Raw genomic sequence first — 24600 nt, forward strand, 5'->3', positions numbered from 1 at the left:
AGTCCCTCAATTTCTTACCACTCATAAAACTAAAATATAACCACAATAATGGAGTTTCATACAGTATAATGGTAGAACATGCTACAAATCATGATATTTCCAAGAGATCAGATTTGTGGTGACCAGACGCAGAGTTTTAGGGGAGAGGGAATTGGATGAAGGTAGTCAAAAGGTACAAACTTCCAGTCATAAGATAAATAATTACCAGGGATGTAATGTACAACATGATGACTACAGTTAACACTGCTGTATGCTATATATGAAAGCTGTCAAGAGAGTAGACCCTAAAAGTTCTCATCACAAGGACAAAAAGTTTTTTTCTTTTTCTTTTTTCTTTTGGTAATCTATATGAGATGATGGATGTTAACTAAACTTATTGTGGTAATCACTTCACAATACATATACATATATTATATATGTCTCAAATCATTATGCTGTACACATTAAACTTACATAGTGCTGTATGTTAATTATATCTCAATAAAACTTGGGGGGGAAAGAATTCTGATTTTCCATATCATATTTTCCATATTGGAATATAGCATATGGAGGATCATACTAATTTTTTTAATCTAATGTGTGATTCCCCACCTGCTCTTCTTAAAGACAGCAATGAAGTTGTAGTTATAGTAGTATCTTCCTTGTTTGTTAAGCTGGTATTTATTAAGGGCATACAATGTGTAAATAGTACACCAAGTATTTAAGCAAATTTCTTCCTTTCTCTTCACGATAATCCTGTAAGTACCACTATTACACCCATTTTAGAGATGATGCAGCTTTCCCAAAGTAACATAGCTGGTAAATGAGAGAGTCAGAGTTCCCCGAGATCTGCCTGAATCCAAAGCCCAAGCTCTTGCTCACTATGCCCTGAGAGATCCTTTTCTGAAAGAAAGGAGTATGTTTTCTTCTGAATATTTGTAAAGAGCAAGTTAGACGGTCATCTTTATAAGCCATTTTCAAGCCAAGAAGGCATTTCTGGCTTCCTAGGGGAAGTGATGCTGCTCGTCCTGGACTGGACCACTGATAACCTCAAGGGTACCTGATTTTAATTTACGTGATGGTGATTCTGACACTGTGCACCTATCAGCTCCAAATTTAATTTGTAGCTGCAGCTACCATAAGCAGTGCCCTCCCACTGCCAACTATTCTATCTCTACAATGACAAGCATATAAGTACATTTGTTTTGTTTTGTTTTTACATCATGCAAATAAGGCTTATTCATGAAATCTCTCACTTTAATCTGGATCATTAGGCATATGAAGATAGAGGCTTTCTGGAAGAGGCTGGAATAGGGAGGCAGAAACTCACAGGATAAAGACATCCCAGGGGGACAAGTGGTCCAGAAAGCTCCAGGCAGTGCCCAGAAGCCCAGAGTGGCATAAGGGTTCAGTGGTGAGTGTCTCAGTACCAAGGACACAGTACTGGGGACTCCAGTGGACATAAAGCTGGATGTGGTAGACATCAGGTGCAGATGCTGACAGGACCTCAGAGAAAGACTTAGGGCATTGTCCCCCACAGGAATGGTGGACTTTGGCCCTAGAGGACCCATTTAATGAAGTTTAAGGCAAGGGCTTGTTTGAAAAAAAAAGTCAAAGTTTAGAATAAAGTAAAGGGAAGTTCACAGCACGTGACCTAACACTGAGAATCCACACCATAGAACCAGATTTTCTTAAATTTCTTCCAACCCAGATTGAAATCAATCTTCAATCAGGCACGCACCTGATCCTTTGGGGAATCTGCTATGGGAGTTTAACAAATATGGGTTTAGGAAGCCAAGCAGATCATTAAAATTATATCTTCTTCGCCTGAACTTCTAATTCACTGATTGAAATAAAAGAGCTTCTTTTGTGATAATTAATTAAATACTATGTTTTAAGAAACCAAGCAATTGGAGATGTTGCTGAAATACTTAAATGAACATTTAAGTGCATTTTACATCGTGTCTTATTTTACAGGTTGACTCATAGCTGCCCTAGACACAGGATGGCAAAGGCTGCTATTTGTCCCCAAATAACTAACTGGTCTCCCTTCTTCCTGGGCACATCCACTGTACACAATAAAGAGCGTAGCTCTCAGTTTCCCTTACAGATAGGCATAGCCCTGTGACTAAGTTCTGGCTGGTGGGATGTGAGCAGAATACTGGGTGAAGCACCAGGAAGTGTCTGTAAATGATGGGAACATGCCTTTCTCCATTTCCTCATTCCCAATGTCTGCATGGTGCTATACTGGCATGGCTTGAGAAATGGAGACCATGGATGAAAGAAAACCTGGATAGAAGCCTGGGTCCTGGAGCACTTTAAGTAGCAGAGCTGCCTGCCAGTAGAGCCATGGAATGCCTACAGCCAGGCATTAACGGGAGAGAGAAGTGAACTTCCTTAATTAAGGCTCTGTCATTTGAGTTTTATTGATAGTTGCCACCAAACCCAACTCTGAGTAATTCACTGTGCCACCGTCTTTGCAAAAGTCACATCAAGGGAAAAGTACTGCTGCTAAGTGGTTTCAGCGACTATCAACAGAGAAAGTGGTAGAAATGAGGGTAAATCTGTGGGAAATCACTTCTGAGATCATCCGTGTCAGCCACCTAACATTCGGCTGAATGCAACATACAAGCTGAACGGTGAAATTAACATTCCCAGCATAAAGCATGCTTACTTTATGTTTACTTCTTTGAGAAACTGTCACAGTCACCAAATTTTCTTACATAGACATAGACACTGAACAATCTGTAAACCCCTATTGCTCAGTACAAAAAGTTTAATAAAATCAATGAAACTGAAGGAAAAAAAAATAACTAACTAGGGACCAAAAACTCTCCTACTGACGAACAAAATGGTTAGTGGACCATTAAGATGAGAGAGAATGTTTATATTAATCTTTCTCTGGCATTCACACAGTAATAAAAGTGCTTTCATCAGTGGCTGAATGATACTCTGCAAAACCGTGAAAGAAGGAAAATTAACAACTGACAACCACCACCCTCTGGGTCGGTTCTTCATATTATTTTCTAGCACTCACACTATTTTCAGTCCTAATGATTTTATGATATCTTTTGGCTGTCCCTACACACACACAGACACACATATACACACCTTACTAAGATACGATTCCATTCTCCAGACTTGTTGTCTCATTAATATAACAGGAGTTGATACTTATACAGTCTTTATATGTATTAGCTCATTCAAACCTATGAACTACATGACTACAAGTTATCTTTATTATCGCCATTTAAGATGAAACTGTGAATTGCTGACCTAGTAAATTGTGAAACTGGAATCCAAACACAGGTAGTCTGACTTAACCTGAGTTAGTTCTACAAATATATCCCATTCCCTCAGGAATATTTGTGAAATGAAAGTTGTTAGCATTTATCAGATAATTCTATCTCTCACAAGACCCAACTCCTCAGCCTAGCTAAAATGTGTCTTCTCAAGGAAAACCAATAATTCGGAACTTATTAGTCTATTTGAAGAGTATTTTCAGACATTCTGTCGGACACTCTTCGGACATTCAACCAAGGTGATCTTCCATCAGAATCCTGTGTGTGACCGTGCTTGAGCTACCGATATACAATATGAACGTTAGAAAGTAAGTTAGTTTTGCAATTTTTAAAATGAGGTTAGTAAGAGTGAGCCCTGCTATACCTGAGCACAATAATACATTCAAAATTTTTGAAATGGCTTCCTTTTCTCTTTTATGAGGCCCAAGACCTTGATCTAAGGAAACTGCTGGAATTTTATTATTTCCAGCTTAGTATTGAGCCGCTATTCTTCCATATCACTTATACTTCATTGTTATCTTCACTCTACCATTGATTTTTTTTTTTCTCTGTACTGCTAGCCTTTTGAATCTGGCAAATACAGACATTAAAAAGACTTTTTATCTATTGTGATCATGACATACTGTATCCAAGCTCTGATGCTGAGGCTTTAAGCAAAGGCACTATTCAGAGAAGCTACTCCTTATAAAGTTATATTTATAATAATAATTGATATTTTACAATCTGTGAGATGGATTATATTTTGTCCCTGTTTGCAGTGAAGAAAGGGATGCTCAGAGAGATACCATGATTGCCCAGGATTAACCAGTGGATGAGGAAGGAACCAGAATGCATCCAGATAACCTGACTCCAAACTTCATGCTCCTTCTATTACACAGAGGTGTCATGTCTTTACCAGATTTAAAGGGTCCGTGTTTGTAATAGTAAAAAGTAGTCCATAAATTATATCTTTAAAGTCAATGAAAATCTTGATTCAATTTATAAAACTCACTAAAAATCCAATCAATGTTTCCATAAATATATTCACTTAAATCTTTGGCCAATGCAAGTTTTATGGTGTCTGTTGCCCATTCTCTCTTCTGCTGGAAACTGGGAAACTGACCGACCATATCTGGTGAGAGACAGCAGCCATTCTGTGTATGTGGGATTCCATTCCCAACCCCTTGTACATGGGATTGGACAGAGCAAGGCACTTGTCTAAATGTCAGCCAATCCACCAGTCTGCTAGGAACCGATGTCAATAAGGCCCAGCCTAAAAAGATGAGCTGAGCCAAAGAGATTCCTTCTTTGAGAATATGGGACTGAGTTAGTTGCAAAGCCAGGGCTATCCTGTAGAAAGTATCAGGACAGCCATGATGCCCCACTGGCAAGCTGAAGTTATGAGGAAATGAAAATAGAATGCATAAATAATAAGAGCCATCATTTATATGATACTAGCTATGTGTTTCACATTCTTAGTTTATTTACCCTGTGAAGTTATTACTGTTGCTAACAACTCCCCACCACTTCATTTCGCTGAAGAGAATCCTGAGGCACAGAGGAATTAAGAAACTTGTCCAAGGTCACATAGCCAGTAAGATTACTAGCTGGGAGAACAAGACTGAAACCCAAGCCACATGCTTTGCTGCCAGATTGATTTCACATAAAGGCAGCTTCGTGTACAGACATGGAGAAGATCATAGATGATGACACACATGCAAATAGAAGCAGCAAGTCACAAGAGAGAATGACTCAAGAGCAGGTGGAGAGAGAGCAATGACTGACAAGAGGCATCCCAGCTATATTTTACTCCTCTTCTGAGATGCCCATGAATTCCTGATTATGTCCTTACATAGGACAGCTTAGTGCGTCTGTTCCTTGTAAATGAGAGAGCCCAAAATAAAATAATATGACTCATTTTGGTACTTTCTAAATACAGTATCCAAAGGGACTAAAAGTTATATTACTGTCTATTTCTTGTCTGAGGTAAAGACTGGCTCTTGTACAGATTAATGATCCCAATACGGAAGAGACGGTACAGAAATATGCACACAAAGAAGTATGTGTAAGTTCAAGAGTATCATGAGATTAGAGTTAAACTGAATAAACTCAAAACTGTTGACAGTAAATCATGAAAACTTCCTGAAGAAATAAAGCATAAGCAGGGACATAAGGGGAGGTAGCATCGTGTTTATTTAACATACAACTTGAACCAGGGTGAATGGAACACCCGGCCTCAATGGAGAGGCGGGAAAGGTATGGGGAGGGCTGCATAATAAAATGTGTGTGTGTGTGTGTGTGTGTGTGTGTGTGTGTGTGTGTGTCTGCGCTATCTCAATGCAGAGGAAGGAAAAAGATGAAAAAGAATAATCAATATGAAGTGAGGTGTTGTACAAGAGCCCAGGCTAGGGTAATGGATTTGTCTAGTTTTATAAAAATCTGATATATTTTTGGCTGCTGCTTCAGTTAAAGCACTTAAAACAAATAAAAATTTATTTTCATGAAGCCATCACTAAATTCTCATTTTATGACATTTAACCGAATAATGAGCATCCTGAAATCCAATGTCTCCTTGCCCGCTGTCTTCCAGCCACAGTGTTCCTTTCTTGCTGTGCTATGTGCTACCACCTACTAGCACCCAACAAATACATGTGTACTGAATAAATAAATGAGTGTTTCTCTCCATTCAAATATGAGATCACATCTATAAAAATTTAAATCCCATACAAATTTTTTAAATGAATTGCTTACATGCATGTCTTATGAAACCAAAAAATTCTTTGCTCATGTCTCCCTGCCTTATGCACCCCCACCAGACAATCTATTCATGTCGTGTCATAAGCTTTTTGTGACTGCAAAAAAAGATCAGTTATAATATGAATTTTTAATTAAAAGCAGATTAGGTTTCACCCTAAAATAAAGTGTTGGCTATACTTTGTTTGTACATATGTTCCAAATAACATCCCAGTCCTATCTAACACAGAAGCCCCAATAGGCTGGATTCAAGGAACCATAATGCTAAAAATACAAACTAAAAACAGTAGCTATACAGAAAGAAAAGAAAAGAATAACAGTTCATAACTACCCACCCTGTAAGCAATTGCCTTATAAAATACTGTTGAGAGTCTTCTCCGAACTTCTCAGAGAACTGAACGGAAAAACTGCAGAATAAAGCTCTTTGACCCTTTGTTAGAACATATATATTCCCTAATGTTTGCTAATCTATTCCAAATGCTAAAGAAAATATTCAGTCTAAACAGTTGTACGGATAAATGGAGATTTGTAAAATTACAGATTAGCATCAGCACATGCAGTGTTTATGCAGCATAAGCAAAATGACAGGTAACCGAGAAAATTTTATCTCAGGGTGAGTAAGCAGACCAAAGACAATTTTGAAAACAATGATGAATGCTATAAGATGTTTCAATATATTATAAAGCTATATTTAAAATAGTCAACTTGGCTTAAAATATAATTATACATTTTTATATTTATATACAAATAAACAGAACTTCGGCTATATCATAGATAAAATGTTCAAAATAGTATAAAGATTTAAATTTAAAAATTAAACCATTAAAAAAAGAAGAAGAAAGAATAGAAGTGCTGGAAATACTGACAGAAAATCATTTGAACACTGTATGTCAAACAATTAAATGACAAATTTGGAAAAACGTTTGCAACAAATTCAGTAAAGAGTTAATACTTTTGAAGCATGTGCATATTTAACTGAACAACAATGTGAATGCATTTAATGCCACAGAACTGTGCATTTAAGAATGGTTAAAATGGTAAATTCTGTTATATATATATTTATCACAATAAAAAATACTTTCACATCTTATTGTGCTTTGCTTTATTACACTTCTCAGATATGGCTTTTTTTTTTTTTACAAATTGAAGATTTGTGACAACCTCATGTAGAGTAAGTCTACTGGTGTCATTTCTCCAACAGCATTTGTTCACTTTGTGTCTCTGTATCACATTTCAGTAATTCTCACAATATTTCAAACTTTTCTGTTATTATTATGTTTGCATAGTGATCTATGATCATTAATCTTTGATGTCACTATTGTAATTGTTTGGGGGCACCACTGTACCTATATAAGACAGTAAACTTAATAAATGTGTGTGTTCTGACTGCTCCATCGGCCAGCTGTTCCCCATCTCTCTGCCTCTCTTCCGGCCTCCCTGTTCCCTGAGACAGAGCAATATTGAAATCATGCCAATTAATAACCCTAAAGTGGCCTCTAAGTGTTTAAGTGAAAGGAAGAGTCACACATGTCTCAGTTTAAATCAAAAGCTAGAAATGATTAAGCTTGGTGAGGAAGTCATGTCAAAAGCTGAGATAGGACAAAAGCTCGGCCTCCTGCACAAGTCAGCCAAGTTGTGAATGCAAAGGAAAAGTTCTTGAAGGAAATTAAAAATGCTAATCCAGTGAACACATGAATGAGAAGAACATGAAACAGCCTTATTGCTGTTTTTAAGAAAATTGTAGTGGTCTGGATAGATCACCCCAACCACAACATTCCCTTAAGACAAAGCCTAATCCAGAGCAAGGCCTTAACTCTCTTCAATTCTACGAAGACTGAGGGAGGTGTGGAAGCTGAAGGAGAAGTCCGAAGCTAGCAGAGATTGGTGCATGAGGTTTAAGGAAAGAAGTCATCTCCATAAAATCAAATTGCAAGATGAGACCACAAGTGCTGATGTAGAAGCTGCAGCAAGTTATCCAGAAGATTTAGTTCAGATCATTAATGAAGATGATTAACCTAAGATAGATTAACAGTGTAGATGAAGCAGCCTTATATTTGAAAAGGACGCCACCTCGGACTTTCAAGGCTAGAGAGGAGAAGTCAATGCCTGGCTTCAAAGCTTTAACTGACACGCTGACTCTCTTGTTAGGAGCTAATGCAGCTGGTGACTTGAAATTGAAGTCAATGCTCATCCAGCATGTAGAAAATCCTAGGGCCCCTAGGTTTATGATATATCTAGTCTGCTTGTGCTCTATAAACAGAGCAACAAAGCCGGGATGACAGCATATCTGTTTATAACATGGTTTACGGAATATTTTAAGCCCACTGTTGAGACCAACTGCTCTAAAGAAAAGATTCCTTTCAACATATGACTGCTCACTGACAAGGCACCTGGTCACCCAAGAGCTCTGGTGGCGATGTACAGCGAGATTAATGTTGTTTTCACACCTGTTAACACAACATCCACTGTGGGCCATGAATCAAGGAGTAACTTCGACTTTCAAGTCTTATTATTTAAGAAATACATCTCATAAGGCTATTGCTGCCATAGACAGTGATTTCTTTGAGAGATTTGAGCAAAATACATAGAAAATCTCCTGGAAAGCATTCGCCATTCTAGATGCCGTTAAGAACATTCATGATCGTTAACAGGTCAAAATATCAACATTAACAGGAGTCTGGGAGAAATTGATTCCAACCCTCATGGATGACTTTGAGGGGTTCACTTCAGTGGAGGAAGTAACTGCAGATATGGTGGACGAGCAGGAGAAGTAGAATTAGAAGTGAAGCCTGAAGACGTGACTGAAATGCTGCCATCTCATGACAAAACTTCCACAGATGAGGAGTTGCTTGTTATGGATGAGCAAAGAATGTGGTTTCACAAGATGGAATCTACTCCTGGTGAAGACTGTTGAAATGACAACAGAGGATTTAGAATAGTACATACACTTAGTTCATAAAGCAGCAGCAGGGTTTGAGGGGATTGACTCCAACTTTGAAAGAAGTTCGACTGTGGGCAAAATGCTATCAAACAGCATTGTATGTGACAGAGAAATTGCTCATGAAAGAGTCAATTGACATGGTAAACTTCATTGTTGTCTTTAAGAAGTTCCACATCTACCCCACCCTTCGACAGTTGCCACCCTGATCAGTCAGCAGCCATCAGAATCGAGGCAAGACCCTCCACCAGCAAAAAGATTACAACTTGCTGAAGGCTCAGATGATGGTTAGTATTTTTTAGCAATAAAGTATTTTTTAATTAAGGTATGTACAAGGGGTTTTTCAGACATAATGCTATTGCACACTTAATAGACTACAGTAAAGTATAAACATAACTTTTATGTGCACTGGGAAACCTGAAAATACATATGATTTGCTTCCTTGTGATACTCACTTTACTGTGAATAAATAAAGCAATAATGGTCTGGAACCAAATCCACGCTATCTCTGATGTATGACTATATATAAATTTACTGGGAAAAATATTTTAAGAACCTAATAGATTTGTGGCAAAGAGATGACTAGTTACCTAAAAAAAAAAAAAAACAAAAAACAAAAATGACACTTGTTATCAAATGTTTGGGGAAGTAATCAACCTAATGAGTAATCAAACAATGCCAAAAGCAATATGGTACTACTTTAATTCATCCAAAAATGTACTTCCTACAAAGGTCTTTTTTTTTTAGGAAACTATACACAACTATAGGGTACAGGGCTATCAAACTGGCACTTTCCCATATCAGGTCCCTTCCTGACAGGACCACAACCTGTCAAATTCTTTTAGAAGCAATTTGACAGCATGTACTTTGGTGGGTGTGGTGGATTGGTACTCAGCAGACACTCCTGCCTCCTTCTTCATTAAAATAGCTTCCTAACCTGCTAAACTGCCACAGCCTGCAAACTGAAAATTTATTTTCCAGAGTCCCTTGTCGCTGTGATTCTAGTATGATTTGAGTTGGTACAAGTCAATGCCCTTGGTGAGATCTGGAAAGCAGACGTGAGGCAACAGCCATTCTTGGCTGCTGTGGCATTGCTTCTGGCAAGCACAGATGTGGAGGCATTTGGGTGTAACATGACAGCGTGAGGAGAACTGCCAGCTTCCTTCACTTCCTTTTAGAGGTGTCAAATATGGGCAACCATTTGCTGGCATGGGCTTCAGCTGGCATAGTGTGCCTTTGCATATGGCAGCTGTGGAGGCCACGTTTCAATTCAGCAGGTGGCTTCCTGGCCATTTCCCAGAACAGGCATCAGCCCTCTTGTTGGCCCAGTTTTAAGTATGGCATTGAGAATACGGGGGTGGGTATAGCTCAGTGGTAGAGTGCATGCTTAGCATGCACAAGGTCCTGGGCTCGATACCTAGTACCTCCTTTTAAAAAAATGAATATTTGGAGAATTATTCCTGGAAGCTCAACCTAGACTCTCCCCCTCCCTGTGATAAATACCCTGTGATAAATCTTTATGTACTATTTTCTATGGCTCTGTTCTTTGACTGAACCCTGGTTGATACACACATCAAAAGTCTCTAAAATGTTCATATTACTGTCCCAGTCATTCCACTTCTGGAACTCGTCTATTAACAGAATATTTAAGAAGTATAAGATTTATAAGCAAAAATATGTATAATTATATAATAAAAAATTGAAACTAAATAATCAACAATGGGAACTAATTAAGTAAATTATGAGACATTCATTCAGTATAGGAGGAAAATGCTGCTACTGCTACTGATAATAATATGAGCCCTGCTCTCCTGTCTCTAAAAATTTGCTCATACTCTGTACTTTTCAGAAATCACCGCCTCTGGACACCCCACTCCATCACCCTTATGGTTTCCTCTCCTTTTGACTAATTACTGTCCTCCTTATTCATCCTTCAAATATTTATTGACTGCCTACCATGTGCCAGACAACAGTCTAGACACTGCATGTACAGCAGCAAAAACAAAAACAAAAATCCATGAAGCTTAAGTTCTAGATAAGGAAACAGCCAACAAAAAAATTTTAAGGTAATATATATGGCATACCATATATACCATATGCCATATATATTTCTCCTTTATGGAACCTCCTATGACTCCTCAAAACTGGGTTTGGTATCCATGCATCCCTTGGCACTCTCAGCTCATACTGCAGGTAACATACATCACACTATATTGAAATCGCCTTTTTACTGGCAAGACACTTTTTGACAATAAGCTCTTTGAAGGCACGGCCTTATCTCTTTTGTTTAGTAATCTACCTTAGTATATAGTCAACATTCAATAGATGTGCTAATTTCATGAATAGATGAATTATGTTTTGAAGATTTTTTTTAATAAATTGAGAAAATTGCTAAAATGATAATGACAGAGGAGTAAACTTCAAAATGTTATACACTGCAGAAGGATAATAATTGTTGAAGCTGGATGATGGGTTCATGGGAGTTTAGCCTTCTTTTTACTTTTGTGTATATCTGAAACTTTCAATCATAAAAAGTTTAGAAAACTGTTGTGCAAAATTTAACAACAATTATGTCAAGAACACTTTACACAGAAAAAAAACACAGGAAAGAAATACCTTAAAATTTTGAGGTTGTTATTACAGATTGAGTATTTTTGCTGTGGTTGGTGGAATTCTAAGATGACCCATGATTGTATACAGTCCTCTCCCCTTGAGTGTTAGCTGGATCTGTGACTATGATAGGATACCTTACATTAAGTTACACTATATAGCAAAGGTGAAGAGATTTTTGCAGTTATAATAATCAAAGCCCCTCACCAGTTGATTTTGAGTTCATCCAAAAGGAGATGATCCTGGGTGGGCCTGGCCTAACCATGTGAGTTCTCTGAAAGAGGGCCCAGATCTTCCCTGAAAGGAGAAACTCCTGTGGCTTGAAGAAGTAAGTCACTGTGAGTTCTACAGCTGCAGGAAATGAATTTTGCCAACAACCGCTTGGGCTTGGAATCGTAACATAAACCTCAGATGAAACCATAGTCCCTAGTGACATTGTGAAGTCAGCCTCTAAGAAAAGGGCCCAGCTGAGCTGTGCCCAGACTCTTGACCCACACACATTGTGAGATAATAAATGTATGTTGTTTTAAGCTACTAAACCTGTGGCAGTTTGCCATGTATCAATAGAAAGTAAATACATTCTATTCCTGAGTTTTCCAGATTTACTATAATAAATATTCTTATAACAGAAGAAACAACTTTTATAACAAAAATAAAACTAGTGTAGATAAGTCAGCCAAGTCATATTTTGCAGAGAAGTGAACCAATGTTATTTATCTTAATGTTGTTAGCAAAGAGCTACATTAAACAGGAGGAAAACTTCTCTTTGTACTTTCATGTTTGGAGTCAAATCCAGTTACCCAGCTCAAGGACAAAAGCTTCACTCTATATAATCAAACTGAGAGGTTCTGAAAACGAGTGTGCTGAAAGATAAATCTTTGCATAAATCATTCTTCTCTTACTGTACTAAGCTTCCATTAAACCATCCTGAACAAACAGATTTTAATTTCAGTTTAGACAGCAACACACAGCAGGCTACCCTACTGATTAATGATGATAAAACAGAGGAAAAGGAAGCCATTCATGAAACAATGTAACAATCAATCAAGCTATGGCTGATAGTATCCAAATACTGTAAAGTACTTGATTCTCTAGCACCACTCCATGGATACCAGCTGAGCTGCTAAACACTTTTAAATTAATGCCAAATTTATCAATGTGAAGGTTTACAGTATCAGGTAGGACGAGAACTCAAAGATATAGTATGGTATTGACTGATCACCCACAATGAGCTGGATTCTCTATGTGCATGCTTAGCTTAAATCCTGATACAGCAACACGAACACTTTTTCTTCAATGCCCATCTGCCACATAGACAAGATCAGATAGGGAATCATCACTCTTGCATCTATCAAGTCCTTGCTGGTGACTTGTGATTCCTTCTACCATGTAAAATTGGGTTTTTTATTTATTAATTTTTGCATTTGGTATAATGTATTATTTCATTAATCCCTCCTATGTTTACCTTGGTCACCGCACATCAGACCTCAATCCCTCCATTCTAATCCCAGCTGACTCTGTGAGAAATAAAGCAATCCCTCCACTACCACTCTATCCCCGATTCATTTTTCCCATGGCACTATCTGACATACCATATATTTTACTTATTAATTTGTCTTCTTCCTTCAGGATTTTTGCTCCACTAAGGAAGAAATTTTTTGTTGTTGTTCACTAATAAATTACCACTGCATAGTGTCTGACACAGAACAGGCAATCAATAAAAGTTGTTTAATAAATTAATCAATGAATAGTATTATTTGAAAACTATTAGGAAGAATTCCAGGGGCTTCCACTGGACTCTTCTTATCATAATAACTTTTATTCCACATGTCAGGGGTCAACAAAGAGATTTTCTACTTAGCCTCCTATGTTAGTTGAAGTTGGAATTTCCATATAAGAGACAAGGGAAGGTTACAAAATTGTTGTAAGGCTAAATCTCTGAATGTGTCTTTCAACTGTCCCAGCCCTGTGGCTGAGAGAGCTTACTCTTTAAGCACTATTTTAGAGAGTGACTGGTTTCCAGTGGTGCCTTGAGCTGAGAGTTAAAAACTTTGAGTTTGTCATTTTCTGCCACTAAGCTATCCATTACTATACCCCACAGTCTTTGAATTCCTCACACCGTTCAACTGCCTTCTTGTAGCAATCACTTTGTCTCACAAACCCCAGTTCAATGGAACTGTCAGTCAAGGGGACAACAGGTGACAATGTGAATAGTTGTTTTTTTCCATGAATTTCAATGACTGCTCAGGTCCAGTTTCTTAAATCAACTTGATTTTCACTTCCCTTTACCCCCCTCCAGAATAGCTAATAAATTCCAGTTCCCCCCCTATTTTCCTGAGCATCTGTTGCCTGCAATCCCTTGTAGTACAACTCTTAATAACAGTCAGGGATTATGGATGCAAATAAAAGAAACCAACTCTGGCTAATTAAAGCAGAAATTGAAATTATTCAAAAGATGCTGGATAATTTATATCTTTTCTGAATGGGCTGGAGATAAAAACTTAGGAATTTTATAGCCAGAAACAATTTTCAAAAGCAAACCACAGGACTTGTCAAATAAAGACATCCTCAAACTCCCACTGGGCACAGACATCGCAACACAGTTAGGCAGCCTCAGTGGCCAGACACTGGAAGCTGCTGTGGGAGCCACTGTCACTGTGTTCTTTGGGAACTAGACTTGGTTGTGGTTGCTGCTCCCAATCCCATACCTTGTTGAAATATATTCCAGGTGGTCCCTGCTTCTTGGTGTCACTAGTGACTGATTCACAGTCTGGAGAGCAGGTGGATCTGGTTGGCAGAGCCTAGACCCATGCCCTAATTGCAAGGAGACGGGCAGGGCATCATAAGGGAGAACATTTCCCAAACATAGAAAGTGGGTTCTGATTCTGGGATGGACCCCCCAAAACTGGGTAAGTATCCACTACATAGGCTTTATGAGAAATGGCAGGGGCTGTGGCTACAGACAGACCCAGGTTTAAATTTGTGCACTTTCTTCACTTTCTGTTTGACCCTGGGCAAGTTAACCTCTCTGAACTTTGTTTTCTTCTCGTAAGCAAAATGAATATGAAATCTTTCTTGCTGGAATTAAAAGTAAGGTGTATGGCCAGATGTTTAAAAATTGAAAGCTATTACTTGAAATATTAATCAAAATATACACTATCTTGAAAGGGCTAATGTTAGCAAAATATTTTATTTTTTCATATATTTTTGCTTTTTCTCCTCAATTAGAAGATTACTTTAGATTAGTGACCATATAGGAATAATGTGGCCATTATTCCCACAGCATTACACACATACACACAGTTAATAAATGAACTAATATCCCAGACTTCATAAATCGAAGTAGCAATGTTTCATTCCATGGCAGTAAGTCAAAGAGTATGTAAGTACAGGGTATATCACACTCCAGCTTTGACATGGGTTCCTGGAGAGCCTTCACTGATGGCTACAAAGTGACAGGTGTGTTATTCCACATTACATGGGGCTTTAAAAGACCACTGAGCATGCATGATACCAAATGGGTCATCAATATTACAAGCAACTCAAATAAAAGCTTCAACTATCTGAACCAAGTCAATTCAAGGAGAAACATACAGCCATATCTAGAAATAACAGGGTAGTACAAAGGTAATAATATATTTCTTGTACCAGTCCAAAAAATGACTCATGCCAATAAAATGGCTTGAATTAATTTTAAAAATGAAAAAAAAAATTAAATAGGTATAGTTTTTCATTTACAGTACTGAAGAATATTCCTGCTGGAATACTTTCCTAAAGTATAAATCCGATCATTTCACGGTCCTCCTCAAACTCCCTACTGATCCTTGAAATAGGCCCCACACCTCTTGAAATGAGATTATACATGAAGAAAAAAGTAAATAAAACCTGACTGAAATTTTTAAAACAATCCTCCACCACTTACCCAGTGCTAGAGAATAGAGTATTTCCTACTGTCTCTGTGAAATATTAATGATTCTATAATGATTCAATTAAGGGGGGGTGGAAATACCGCCTCCTATTTCTGCTTCCACAGTATGGCCTTGGCAAGTCATTTGGCCTCTTTACTTCAGTTTCCACACCTGCAAAATGAAAAAATTGCAAAACATTCTTTCCAGCCCTAAAAGATTGTCAAATCTCCTTGGCAAAGTCCAGTTGCCCATGGGCTCTATTTCCATTTGTCTTGATTGATCAAGGTAATCAGCCAAAGGAGATAAAACAAAATTGTAAAGTTGCCAAGTCTGAGTCACAGAAGCAAAAAAAAAAAAAAGAAAAAGAAAAAGAAAAAAAATTTAGTTACTCAGCATTTCCATAAAGCTTTATTATATTTTCAAACAATGTTTAGCCATTAACACAAATTGTAGTGACAGACCATAAAAGAAAACTTAGAGGTGAAAGAAATTGGCACTGACAAAATTGGTTCAACAAGTCAAAAGCACAAAAAAATGACATTTTAACTGGGTGAATGATCCCATGAGTGACTAGGTGAGCTACACGTATTTTTGGCATGGGGTACACATGGGAAAGGAACACCACAGTCCAGGTGAAGCCCTACTTCGTGGGTCCTCATCCCCTCTTCGTGTCGCTCAACCCGGCTCACCAGGAGATGGGATGATGACTCTCCCCCCTGACACCAGGGACCACTATGCTGACGCTCCCATACATCCCTTCTTGTTACAATTAGATAATTCATCCAAACGTCCTTGAGCATTTGCTGCACATCCAATGTTTCACACAACTCTCCAAATAAAGACATAACTGAAGCCCTTCTCCCTTATATTCACTGCCTCTCTGGCATCTGCTCTCTCCCTTGTTCTGCTGCAATTACACTGGACTCTCTTCCCCTTCACACATGGTAGATGCCTCCAAGCATCCTCCTCTCTCACTCTCCCTCTCTCCTCATGTGTCTGTCCAGCTCTACGTCTGTCTCTACCTGCTCCCCTAGCCCTACATTCCACCCCCAATGCCCCTGAACCTGGAGCTTTATCTTGCAATGTGTACTTTATCTCATGCTTCAGCCTGGTGATCTCCAGACACCAACAGAGGTGACAACATTGAACAGTGACTAAACCTTCATTTTTGGTAAGGAAGTAACTTGTAGAATTTTGGGAAAAAAAAAAGAAACCTTTACTCTTAAATAGTAATAACTCATTGGGAATAACATCTCCGAAAATTAATAATTAAGTTTTTCAGTGAAAATATAATGGAATTTTACCTTATTCAACAAAGATACTGAGTGACTAACATTCTAGGGATAAAAAGACAAAAAAGACGTATTCTTGAGCTTAAAAAGTATACAGCCTACTAAGAGAGGTAGACATGCAAATAACTAAATCATAATGGCATAATTGCTACATGGTGTAGGTGGAAGAAAACGCAAAGTGCTATCATGGTTTTTACTGGAATATATTAAAATAATATGTTTATGTCTCTGCTTCTCCCTTTAGATTACAGACTATTGAGCAACCAAACTATGTCCTTGACATCTTTGATATTTCTAGCATCTAGAAAACTACTGAATCTTGTATATAGGAGTCACTCAATAAGTATTGACCTGAATTATTAGGTCTACGTGGGGCAAGGGGAAGGTTCACGGATGTACAGAGAAAGGTGAGTTGGAATTTCCTATGGAGATATAGGAATAGAATAGTATTCAAAAATCATGGGAGACATAAAATAATAATATTAATAATAACAGCTAACATATAATATGCTAGGAACTATGCTAAGCACTTACATGCATTGTCATTTTATTACTATGTCAACTACATCCTGTAGGTACAATTTTTACCAAGGAGGTAAGTGAGTATATAGTGGTTAAAAAACATGTCCAAGGTCACCCAGTGCTGAGGCTGGGATTTGAATCTCAGGGACAAACATGAGTCTCTGACTCCAAAGCCTGAGAGCCAGGGAACACTACATGCTCTTCCAGAATTAAGCCAGTTCCCGTGTCCCAAGCAACCCAGCACCCGTGGTCACCAGATGTCTCACCACTTCCTGAGAGTGGGTACCAATCCAGCCCTTCTACTCTTGTGACTACCATTTTCACAATACAATTTATCTATGCCCCACCTGCCTTCTACTTCTCTGTTCTCTGTGTCTTCTCTTCATGCTCTTCAGAAGAGCATCTCACTGTGTTAGAAAATCATCTATAGTCAGCTGGTTTGGGCTGTCCAGCATCCAACTCCTGGGAGCAGTCCAAGCTCCTTTGGGGAGAATCTCCTAGCATGTGCAGCTGTAGGGATGGGACCCACTTCCTACACAGTTGCCAACGAGCCAATGTACTCACTCCCTACCCAGCCCAGTCATGGAGCAAGCATGTCACGTGACCTAGGCCAGCTGGACAAGCGTAGGCACAGGTGCAGACAACCCCCCTCAAATGAGGAGCAGCAGCAGCAGCAGCGGATTAAACATGCTGCTCTTCCTGTATAACGTGCTGTGCTCCTAACAGCAGAGCTCTTCAGAGCACCTTGGCTTCTGCCTCTTTTCTAAACCAAGTCCTTCAGGCCCCTGTCGCTATGTGAACCATAGACATCTTTCCAGTGAGTATCCTGCTGAGGTTAAATTAGGCAGAATCATTTTCTGTTACTTGCAAACAGGAATTCAAACAGGACTCAGGCACCATGTAGTTCTGGCTCTCACATCTGAGCTGCCTTTGGCTATGGCCTTTACATCTGCTGCCTTTGGCTACAGCCCCAATCATAGTCCAATCCCCCGAGGCCAGGGTGGCAGGGCCAGAGAACTGAAAATGTGGCAGCTTCTGTCAAAGGAGCCACCTGTGGCCTCTGTGTTCAGGAGGGAGCTGGGAGCTGTCACTTGGACTCTCACGGACCCTAAATCAATACTCCGGGAGAGACCATGTCAGGTTTATATGCTGCGGAACTGAGTCAGTAACCAATACAAGACTGAAGATACATGAGAGAGAAGAGAAAAGATGGAGCAAGGGATCTGAGGAACGGAAGTGAGGTGGAGGGATTGGTCTTGGAAAACCAGAGGAATCTCCTTGCCTCCCTCCCCAACCCTGCTCCTGAGACTGCAGAGGTAGGTGCATTTGTTCAGTGGAAGGAACTTGAAGGAGTTACCATAAATAGAGTCTATTTCCTCTGTGAGTTAACAGCCAAGGTAATCTACTGACAGTGAGTGCAGGGAGTTGGGGGGAAGATTTGAAGAGAAGGATGAAGACTTGAGAAAGCCACAGTAAGAAAGGGAAGGGTGGCATCCTGGGAACTGGCAAAAGGACCACTGGACTGCATTGAGGCAACTGTTTCTATTTGCATTTACTAACAGCAATTACCAACCTCATAGATGTGTTTTGAACAAGGACCCAGACAAAGGAAAACACAAGCCTTCTCTAAAACATTTTTAGTGCAAAGTCAAGGACTTGGCAAAAATCTAGCAAATTTCACAAAACAGAAGACCTTTAACCAAGCTTCTCAGTTTTGCAATTCTGCAGCTTTGGGACTTTTCGGAGTGACCTCTTTTGTTGGCCCAGAAGGCAAAAATTATTGAACTAAAAAAAGAAAGTTTGAAACAAGAGACTTTTTTCTCTTAAGGAATCTGGATTCTGTCTGATTCAGTTCTTGCTGAGATTAAGAAATTGGTCCACTCTATATGCAAAAAGTAGAAAAGAAAATTTAGACAAAAGACTTAGGGTCCTTACAGAAATACTAAGTAGCGATATTCATACTGACAAATTTATTCAAAGTGATCTTTATTATGGTTGGTGAAAATGCAACTACCAAGATGATCTTTGTTGAAATTCAAATAGACAATGAAAAGCTAATCTTTAGTCTCTTGAAGAATAATACAGCTTGGGTGTGGTTATGTTTGATGATTCAGCACACTGAATTAAATCTTAAAATGCCCTGCCTGCTGGTTCTAGTAAGCAACTGAACTGATACATAAAAAATCATAGGCTTCATGTTAGATTGCTAATAAAGTAAAGATGTGCTTCCGACATGTCATAAGAAAATGAACAATTTCTCTGCATCGGTTGGCGTGTCTTATAAGAAGACAGCTCCTGGATAAAATTCAACATGCAATTTTAGCTTTTGTCGCATTTTGAATAAAAATAGTTGGCTGAAAAACTACCTATTTAAATTATTGAAAGCTGGTGATTACAAACAAGCGTCCTGGCTGAAATCAGAGGGGCAGTAGAAATCATTCAGAGTGCGAAGAGCTTGGATAGGATTCCAGAAGTCGTTTTCCCTTAAATTGAGTGGTGCAGACAAAAGCAGTTTGTTCTTCAAAGAATGACTATTCTTAAACTGTCGCATTCACTGATGGGGACTGCACAGGTGTGGGTCAGTTTACTTAACGCTTAAGAGGTTTGGGGTTTGCCAACTACAGCAAAGATAAGGCAAAACAGATTGAAATTCATTGTTATTCTTTTGTTCTTTTCAAACAGGAAAGCATCGCATTCTTAAAGGACAACTCCCAGCACACAGGTTTTTGTGTGAGACATGGTAAAGAAACAAAAAGACAAACTCTCTTCTTGAAACATAATGTGATTCAAAACAGCCACTAGGGGACAGTCAAAACATCGGGTAATGTCGCAAGGCGAGTCCCTGGATCAGAACTTTAAAATAAAAGCTGTTTTGCAGGATTTTAAAAGCATTTGATTGTTTACCCAGGGTGGAGGAGAGAACAAAATATATTCTTGGTCATACTAACATAACATTAATGGAAAACAGCCGTAAAAATCACACAAGCCTGCAAAGATTTTTACTGGCACACATTTCCATGGTAGTGCGATGACAGCGCAGTGTCTGCCCCGCGCCTCAGGGACAACAGTTGTAGGACAGTGAATCAGCACAAAAGAGGTAATGAGGTCAGTCCCCCAGTGCCCTCTGATTTAAAGCTGCCTCCCAAACAGCGAAGGGTCAAGGATAACCATCAAAACACAGATCAGCAGCATCGGTCTTAATGGAACATTCACAGGCAGCTGTATTGGTAAATCATTTGCTGTCTCTGTGTGTGTTTTTAATGTAAGCGATGTCTTTTTAGATTCTGAAGTCAGAATTATTACTTAAAAAAAAATTCCCATAGCTCCATTTAACCCACGCTATTTGTGGGAGGTGAGGAAGAAGTGACTCATGAAATTGCCAAAATGCTTGTGAAAATGCAGATGAAATGGTGACAGACTCTGAAGCATTCAGCTCTTATTCTTTAAAAATCTTTCTAAAAAGAGAATTGGGCTAGGAGTAGGGAGGGCATGAAAAGGAATTAATTCTAAGCATTATGTAGAATCCTAGACCTTTCAGCTAAAAGTATTTTAAAGTCCTCAGCATGTAATATTTTCCATTATTTCTAGCCTGTAATTTTTCTCCTTAGCCACTTTAAATAAAAAAAAAAAAAACCAAAAAACCCTGTATACTGTAATATCACATACAAGAAACTTTTCCCAAATTAGCTGCAGTTCAATTGACCATGGAAACATGGCTATATATATAGTTTGCAAATGTTAAAAGTAACTAGAGGATCTTTAGGGATACTAAGCTTGAATGTAATGAATAAGGACAGAGCACACTTGGTTTCCTAAAGCAGAGCTCAGCCAGCGGGCGCCAAGACTTCCCTGACCCTGGCTCCTTGGAGGAAACAGTTTTAGGCACTTGGAGCTGAGACAATGGGAAATAACCACATCCTTATTTCTTCAAAGTGAAATGACTAATTCTAACTTGTTGACAGTAAAAAGCAAGAAGTGTGATACTTAGGTCCAAGACAGTTTCTCCAACCATCTGTCTTAAATGTAGCTGCAATTCATATATTGAGCATAGTTACTGATATTTTTGTCAGTAAATACGTATTTTTCATGTGAATGCATAGAAAAGCAGATCACTTAGTCTAATGTAAGCCATCTTACAATGGTTCTTCTGACTGTATTTTAATCTAGTCTCCTCTCTAATAATCTATGTCACCTTGGGTTTGCTTTGTCTTTTCCTTCTACAAAGCAGATTTGCGTGGGAACAGTAGAATCAGGCATGCCTTAAATATTTGGCCACTTGGAGTCATTCTACTTACTGTAAAGACACAGGGAAATCTTAAACAGTGATTCCTAAGATTCCTGAAGAGGTCTTCATAAACTATGTGCGTTCTGAGCACCAAACGGGTTTTATACACCTGGTTCTACCTCAGGCGAAAAACCTAGGCTACACTTGTAATTTCAGGACAGGTTGTAAAATAAATTACTCATGTGTAAAGGTAAAGGTTCAGATCCTAACATGCCTACAAATTTGAGATTTTGGGTGCCTGGTTAAAATACGCAGTGGAATCAATCCTAGAAATTCCTCTCTGAAGCTTCTCTAGTCTCACCAGGAGAGATGCGCACCCCTGTGGTTTCTACTTGCATCTATCAGATAGCCCTGTCCATCTTTTATTATAGCTACTGTACAGTCCTAAAAAGCAAGGTAGTGTCTCATGCACCGCTCATTTTCCCTGGACTGTCTTGCACACTGGTAATTCAATGAAGGTTGCTTGGATGAATGAGATTGCAAAGATAGATGGTAAGCAATGGATGGGACTCACCCAACACATTTTCCTGGGTGCTTTGCCTCTAGTGCAGTTTAATCCTTCACTCCAGAGGCAAGACCCAGAGCTTTCATGGATGGCACCCCATCTTGTTCAGGTGCCGGTGCTGCCTCAGGCCATGTCTTCTAAATGCATGAGCTATTCAACCTCTTCTTCAATGATAGTCAAGGTTCTTGAACTGCTGGACGATATTAACTGATACTCCTCAGTAGGATGTATGGACTGGGCCATGTCTGGCACAGCATCTCTCACACTGGAGGTGCTCTCTACAACAGGAAAGAAGGGCAATGGAACAATATTAAGCTCTAGTTTCTTGAATACAGACAGAATTTTCAAAACCAAATCTGCCAGACTCTTGGTACAGATCACTCGTTGTTCTACTTGGAATCCTTCCTGTCTCTTCCATCTTCACACTCAATAATGCCTTTGAATAGGCCATATTGCTCCCATCACGATAGTTCTATAAAGTTGGATGTTTTAGGAAAAAGTTGGGCTCTCTGATGTCTTATCTAATTTGTAGCTATTTTCTACTTTTTCTCTCCAGGCTCTGTTCTTTTTCCCAAACCTCCTCCAAGTAATGGTGTTTGTGAAATTGCTTGCACTTTAATTATTTTCAATATGTACTCCACCCAGAAGCCTGTAGCACTCTTGTGTTAGGAGTGAATGCTGAGAGATAGAGGGATAATCTGGTATAACTAAAAGGAAATAAAAAGAATTAAGCTTGGTGCCAAAACAAACACTGAAATAAAATTCTGCCTAGTTTTTTATTATTTTTTCACAGTTTGCAGAAAAATCTCAAAATTTAATGAGAACAATTGTTTAACAAAACAGCACCAAAAATGGTCATAAAAATAAGTGTGGGGGCGTTTATGTACTAAGCATGATTTTCCCTTAGTACTTACTGAAAATTCCCCCTCTCTCTCTTTCTTTCTCTCTCTTTCATTTGTCCATTCATTCTTTCATGATTACACACGTAAGCAGATAAAACAAAGGAGTTTTTCCTCTTTTGAAAGTACAAAAAATGAGAGAAATGCGAAGGGGTCAAACATCTTGCAAAAATGGCAAAGTGAGACTGAACTGTCTTCAGTGTACACTGTAATACTGATCATTGTTTTGCCAGGAGAAACATGTAATATACTGGCAGAGTCACAGTTCTGGTATATCAACCATGTATATTTTAACTCTCGTATAATTTCATATATTTAACTTCATTTCCATAACTCAGTACATCAAAGTGTAATGGATTCCCAACTGTAAGAATTTTGAGGGCTTTGTATATACCCTTTGAGGCTGTCATATTTTTTCTTTGCTTTTATTTAGAGTCATTTGATTAACAGAAACAGGAACTCCTTTGCGGCATCTGTGCCAACGACTAGGTAGCTGTTCACCAAATTCTTTTTTCTTTCCTCCCAAGTACACTTTGGGGCAACATGTCATAACCAGCATTGCAATTGTTGGTAGCCTTGTGACTAGGTGCTGGTCAAGGGAAGATGAACAGAATGAACAGTAATAGTATATGAAGAGTAACGTATATGACTCTCACAATACTCTCTCTTTTTCCCCCTTGTACCCATGGAATGGAGAAGTCTAAGAATCAAGAAAAGGACCTACAGCCTACATTGCTGCTTGGAGGAAAGCTGCCCAGGAACCAGCCAGCCAAGCTAAAGATGTAATATGAGTGACAAAAAAAACTTTGTTTTGAATTACTAATCCAAATTTTAAGCTTCGAAATTTTAAAGTTCTGTCTTATAGTAGTTGGCCTGTCCCAACTAATACAACAGTCTGAGAAAATCAATGTTAGTCTAAACATCTTCATCACTGAGAGCTGGAATGGGAAATCAAGTTGCTGGGAACTGAGGTGAACAGAGAGATGCACTGTTCTCTCCCTCTCTGTCCCTCATTCACGAAGCACCAGACTAACGTAAGATAGCCCTGGCAAATATACTGTGAATATTCAACTCAGAAACACATTTAGTAAGCAAAGCTCTGTGCCAGAAGCCAACAGGAAGGGTCTTCCTTTAGTTAATCACTAGATGCGAGTGGTAAATAGTTCTTACGTAAAGGGTAGAGACCGAGAAAATGCACAGCTTAATAAGACAATCAACTAAAGGCTTGGGTAGGGAGAAACAAACCAGGCATGAAGAAATGGGGGGGAGAGGGAGGAGGAAAACCTGAAGGAGGAGGTTCAGAATGGGAGTAGGAGCTGGGGCTCGGAGAGGTTCCTTGAGGCACTCCAGAGGATTTTCAAAGGGACCTTGAGGACCTGCCCAGGGATGAGGAGAAGACAGGAGGAATAAGCACCCATCTTGGACCTGATACCTTCAGACTTCTCGTCATCATTTCCCATCTTCTTCAGTTTTCCCTCACAAATCTTATTTCCTAATCACTTAATTATCATTCCATTCCCTTAGCTTTCCTTTAAAATAGATAGTCTATTTCCTGGTTTTGTATAGCCAATTTCAATTATAATCTCCTACACTAGACACAAGTTGAAAAAGACTAATCAGGACAAGT

The 24600-nt window shown here is 38.8% G+C and overlaps 1 protein-coding gene and 1 pseudogene across 1 annotated transcript in view; one reads left to right on the plus strand and one right to left on the minus strand.

The window, feature by feature from the left end:
• SCEL (sciellin) overlaps window positions 1-24600 on the minus strand; it is a 174427-nt gene that overhangs the window by 122061 nt on the left and 27766 nt on the right. The window contains exon 2 of the mRNA XM_032496852.1: window positions 22084-22352. The gene's annotated coding sequence lies outside the window, so the exon portion shown is untranslated. The remainder of the gene's footprint in view (window positions 1-22083; window positions 22353-24600) is intronic.
• LOC116668704 lies at window positions 7246-9229 on the plus strand (annotated as a pseudogene).

The sequence above is a fragment of the Camelus ferus genome, chromosome 14 (assembly GCF_009834535.1).
Source record: "Camelus ferus isolate YT-003-E chromosome 14, BCGSAC_Cfer_1.0, whole genome shotgun sequence".
In the NCBI taxonomy this organism is placed as follows: domain Eukaryota; kingdom Metazoa; phylum Chordata; class Mammalia; order Artiodactyla; family Camelidae; genus Camelus; species Camelus ferus.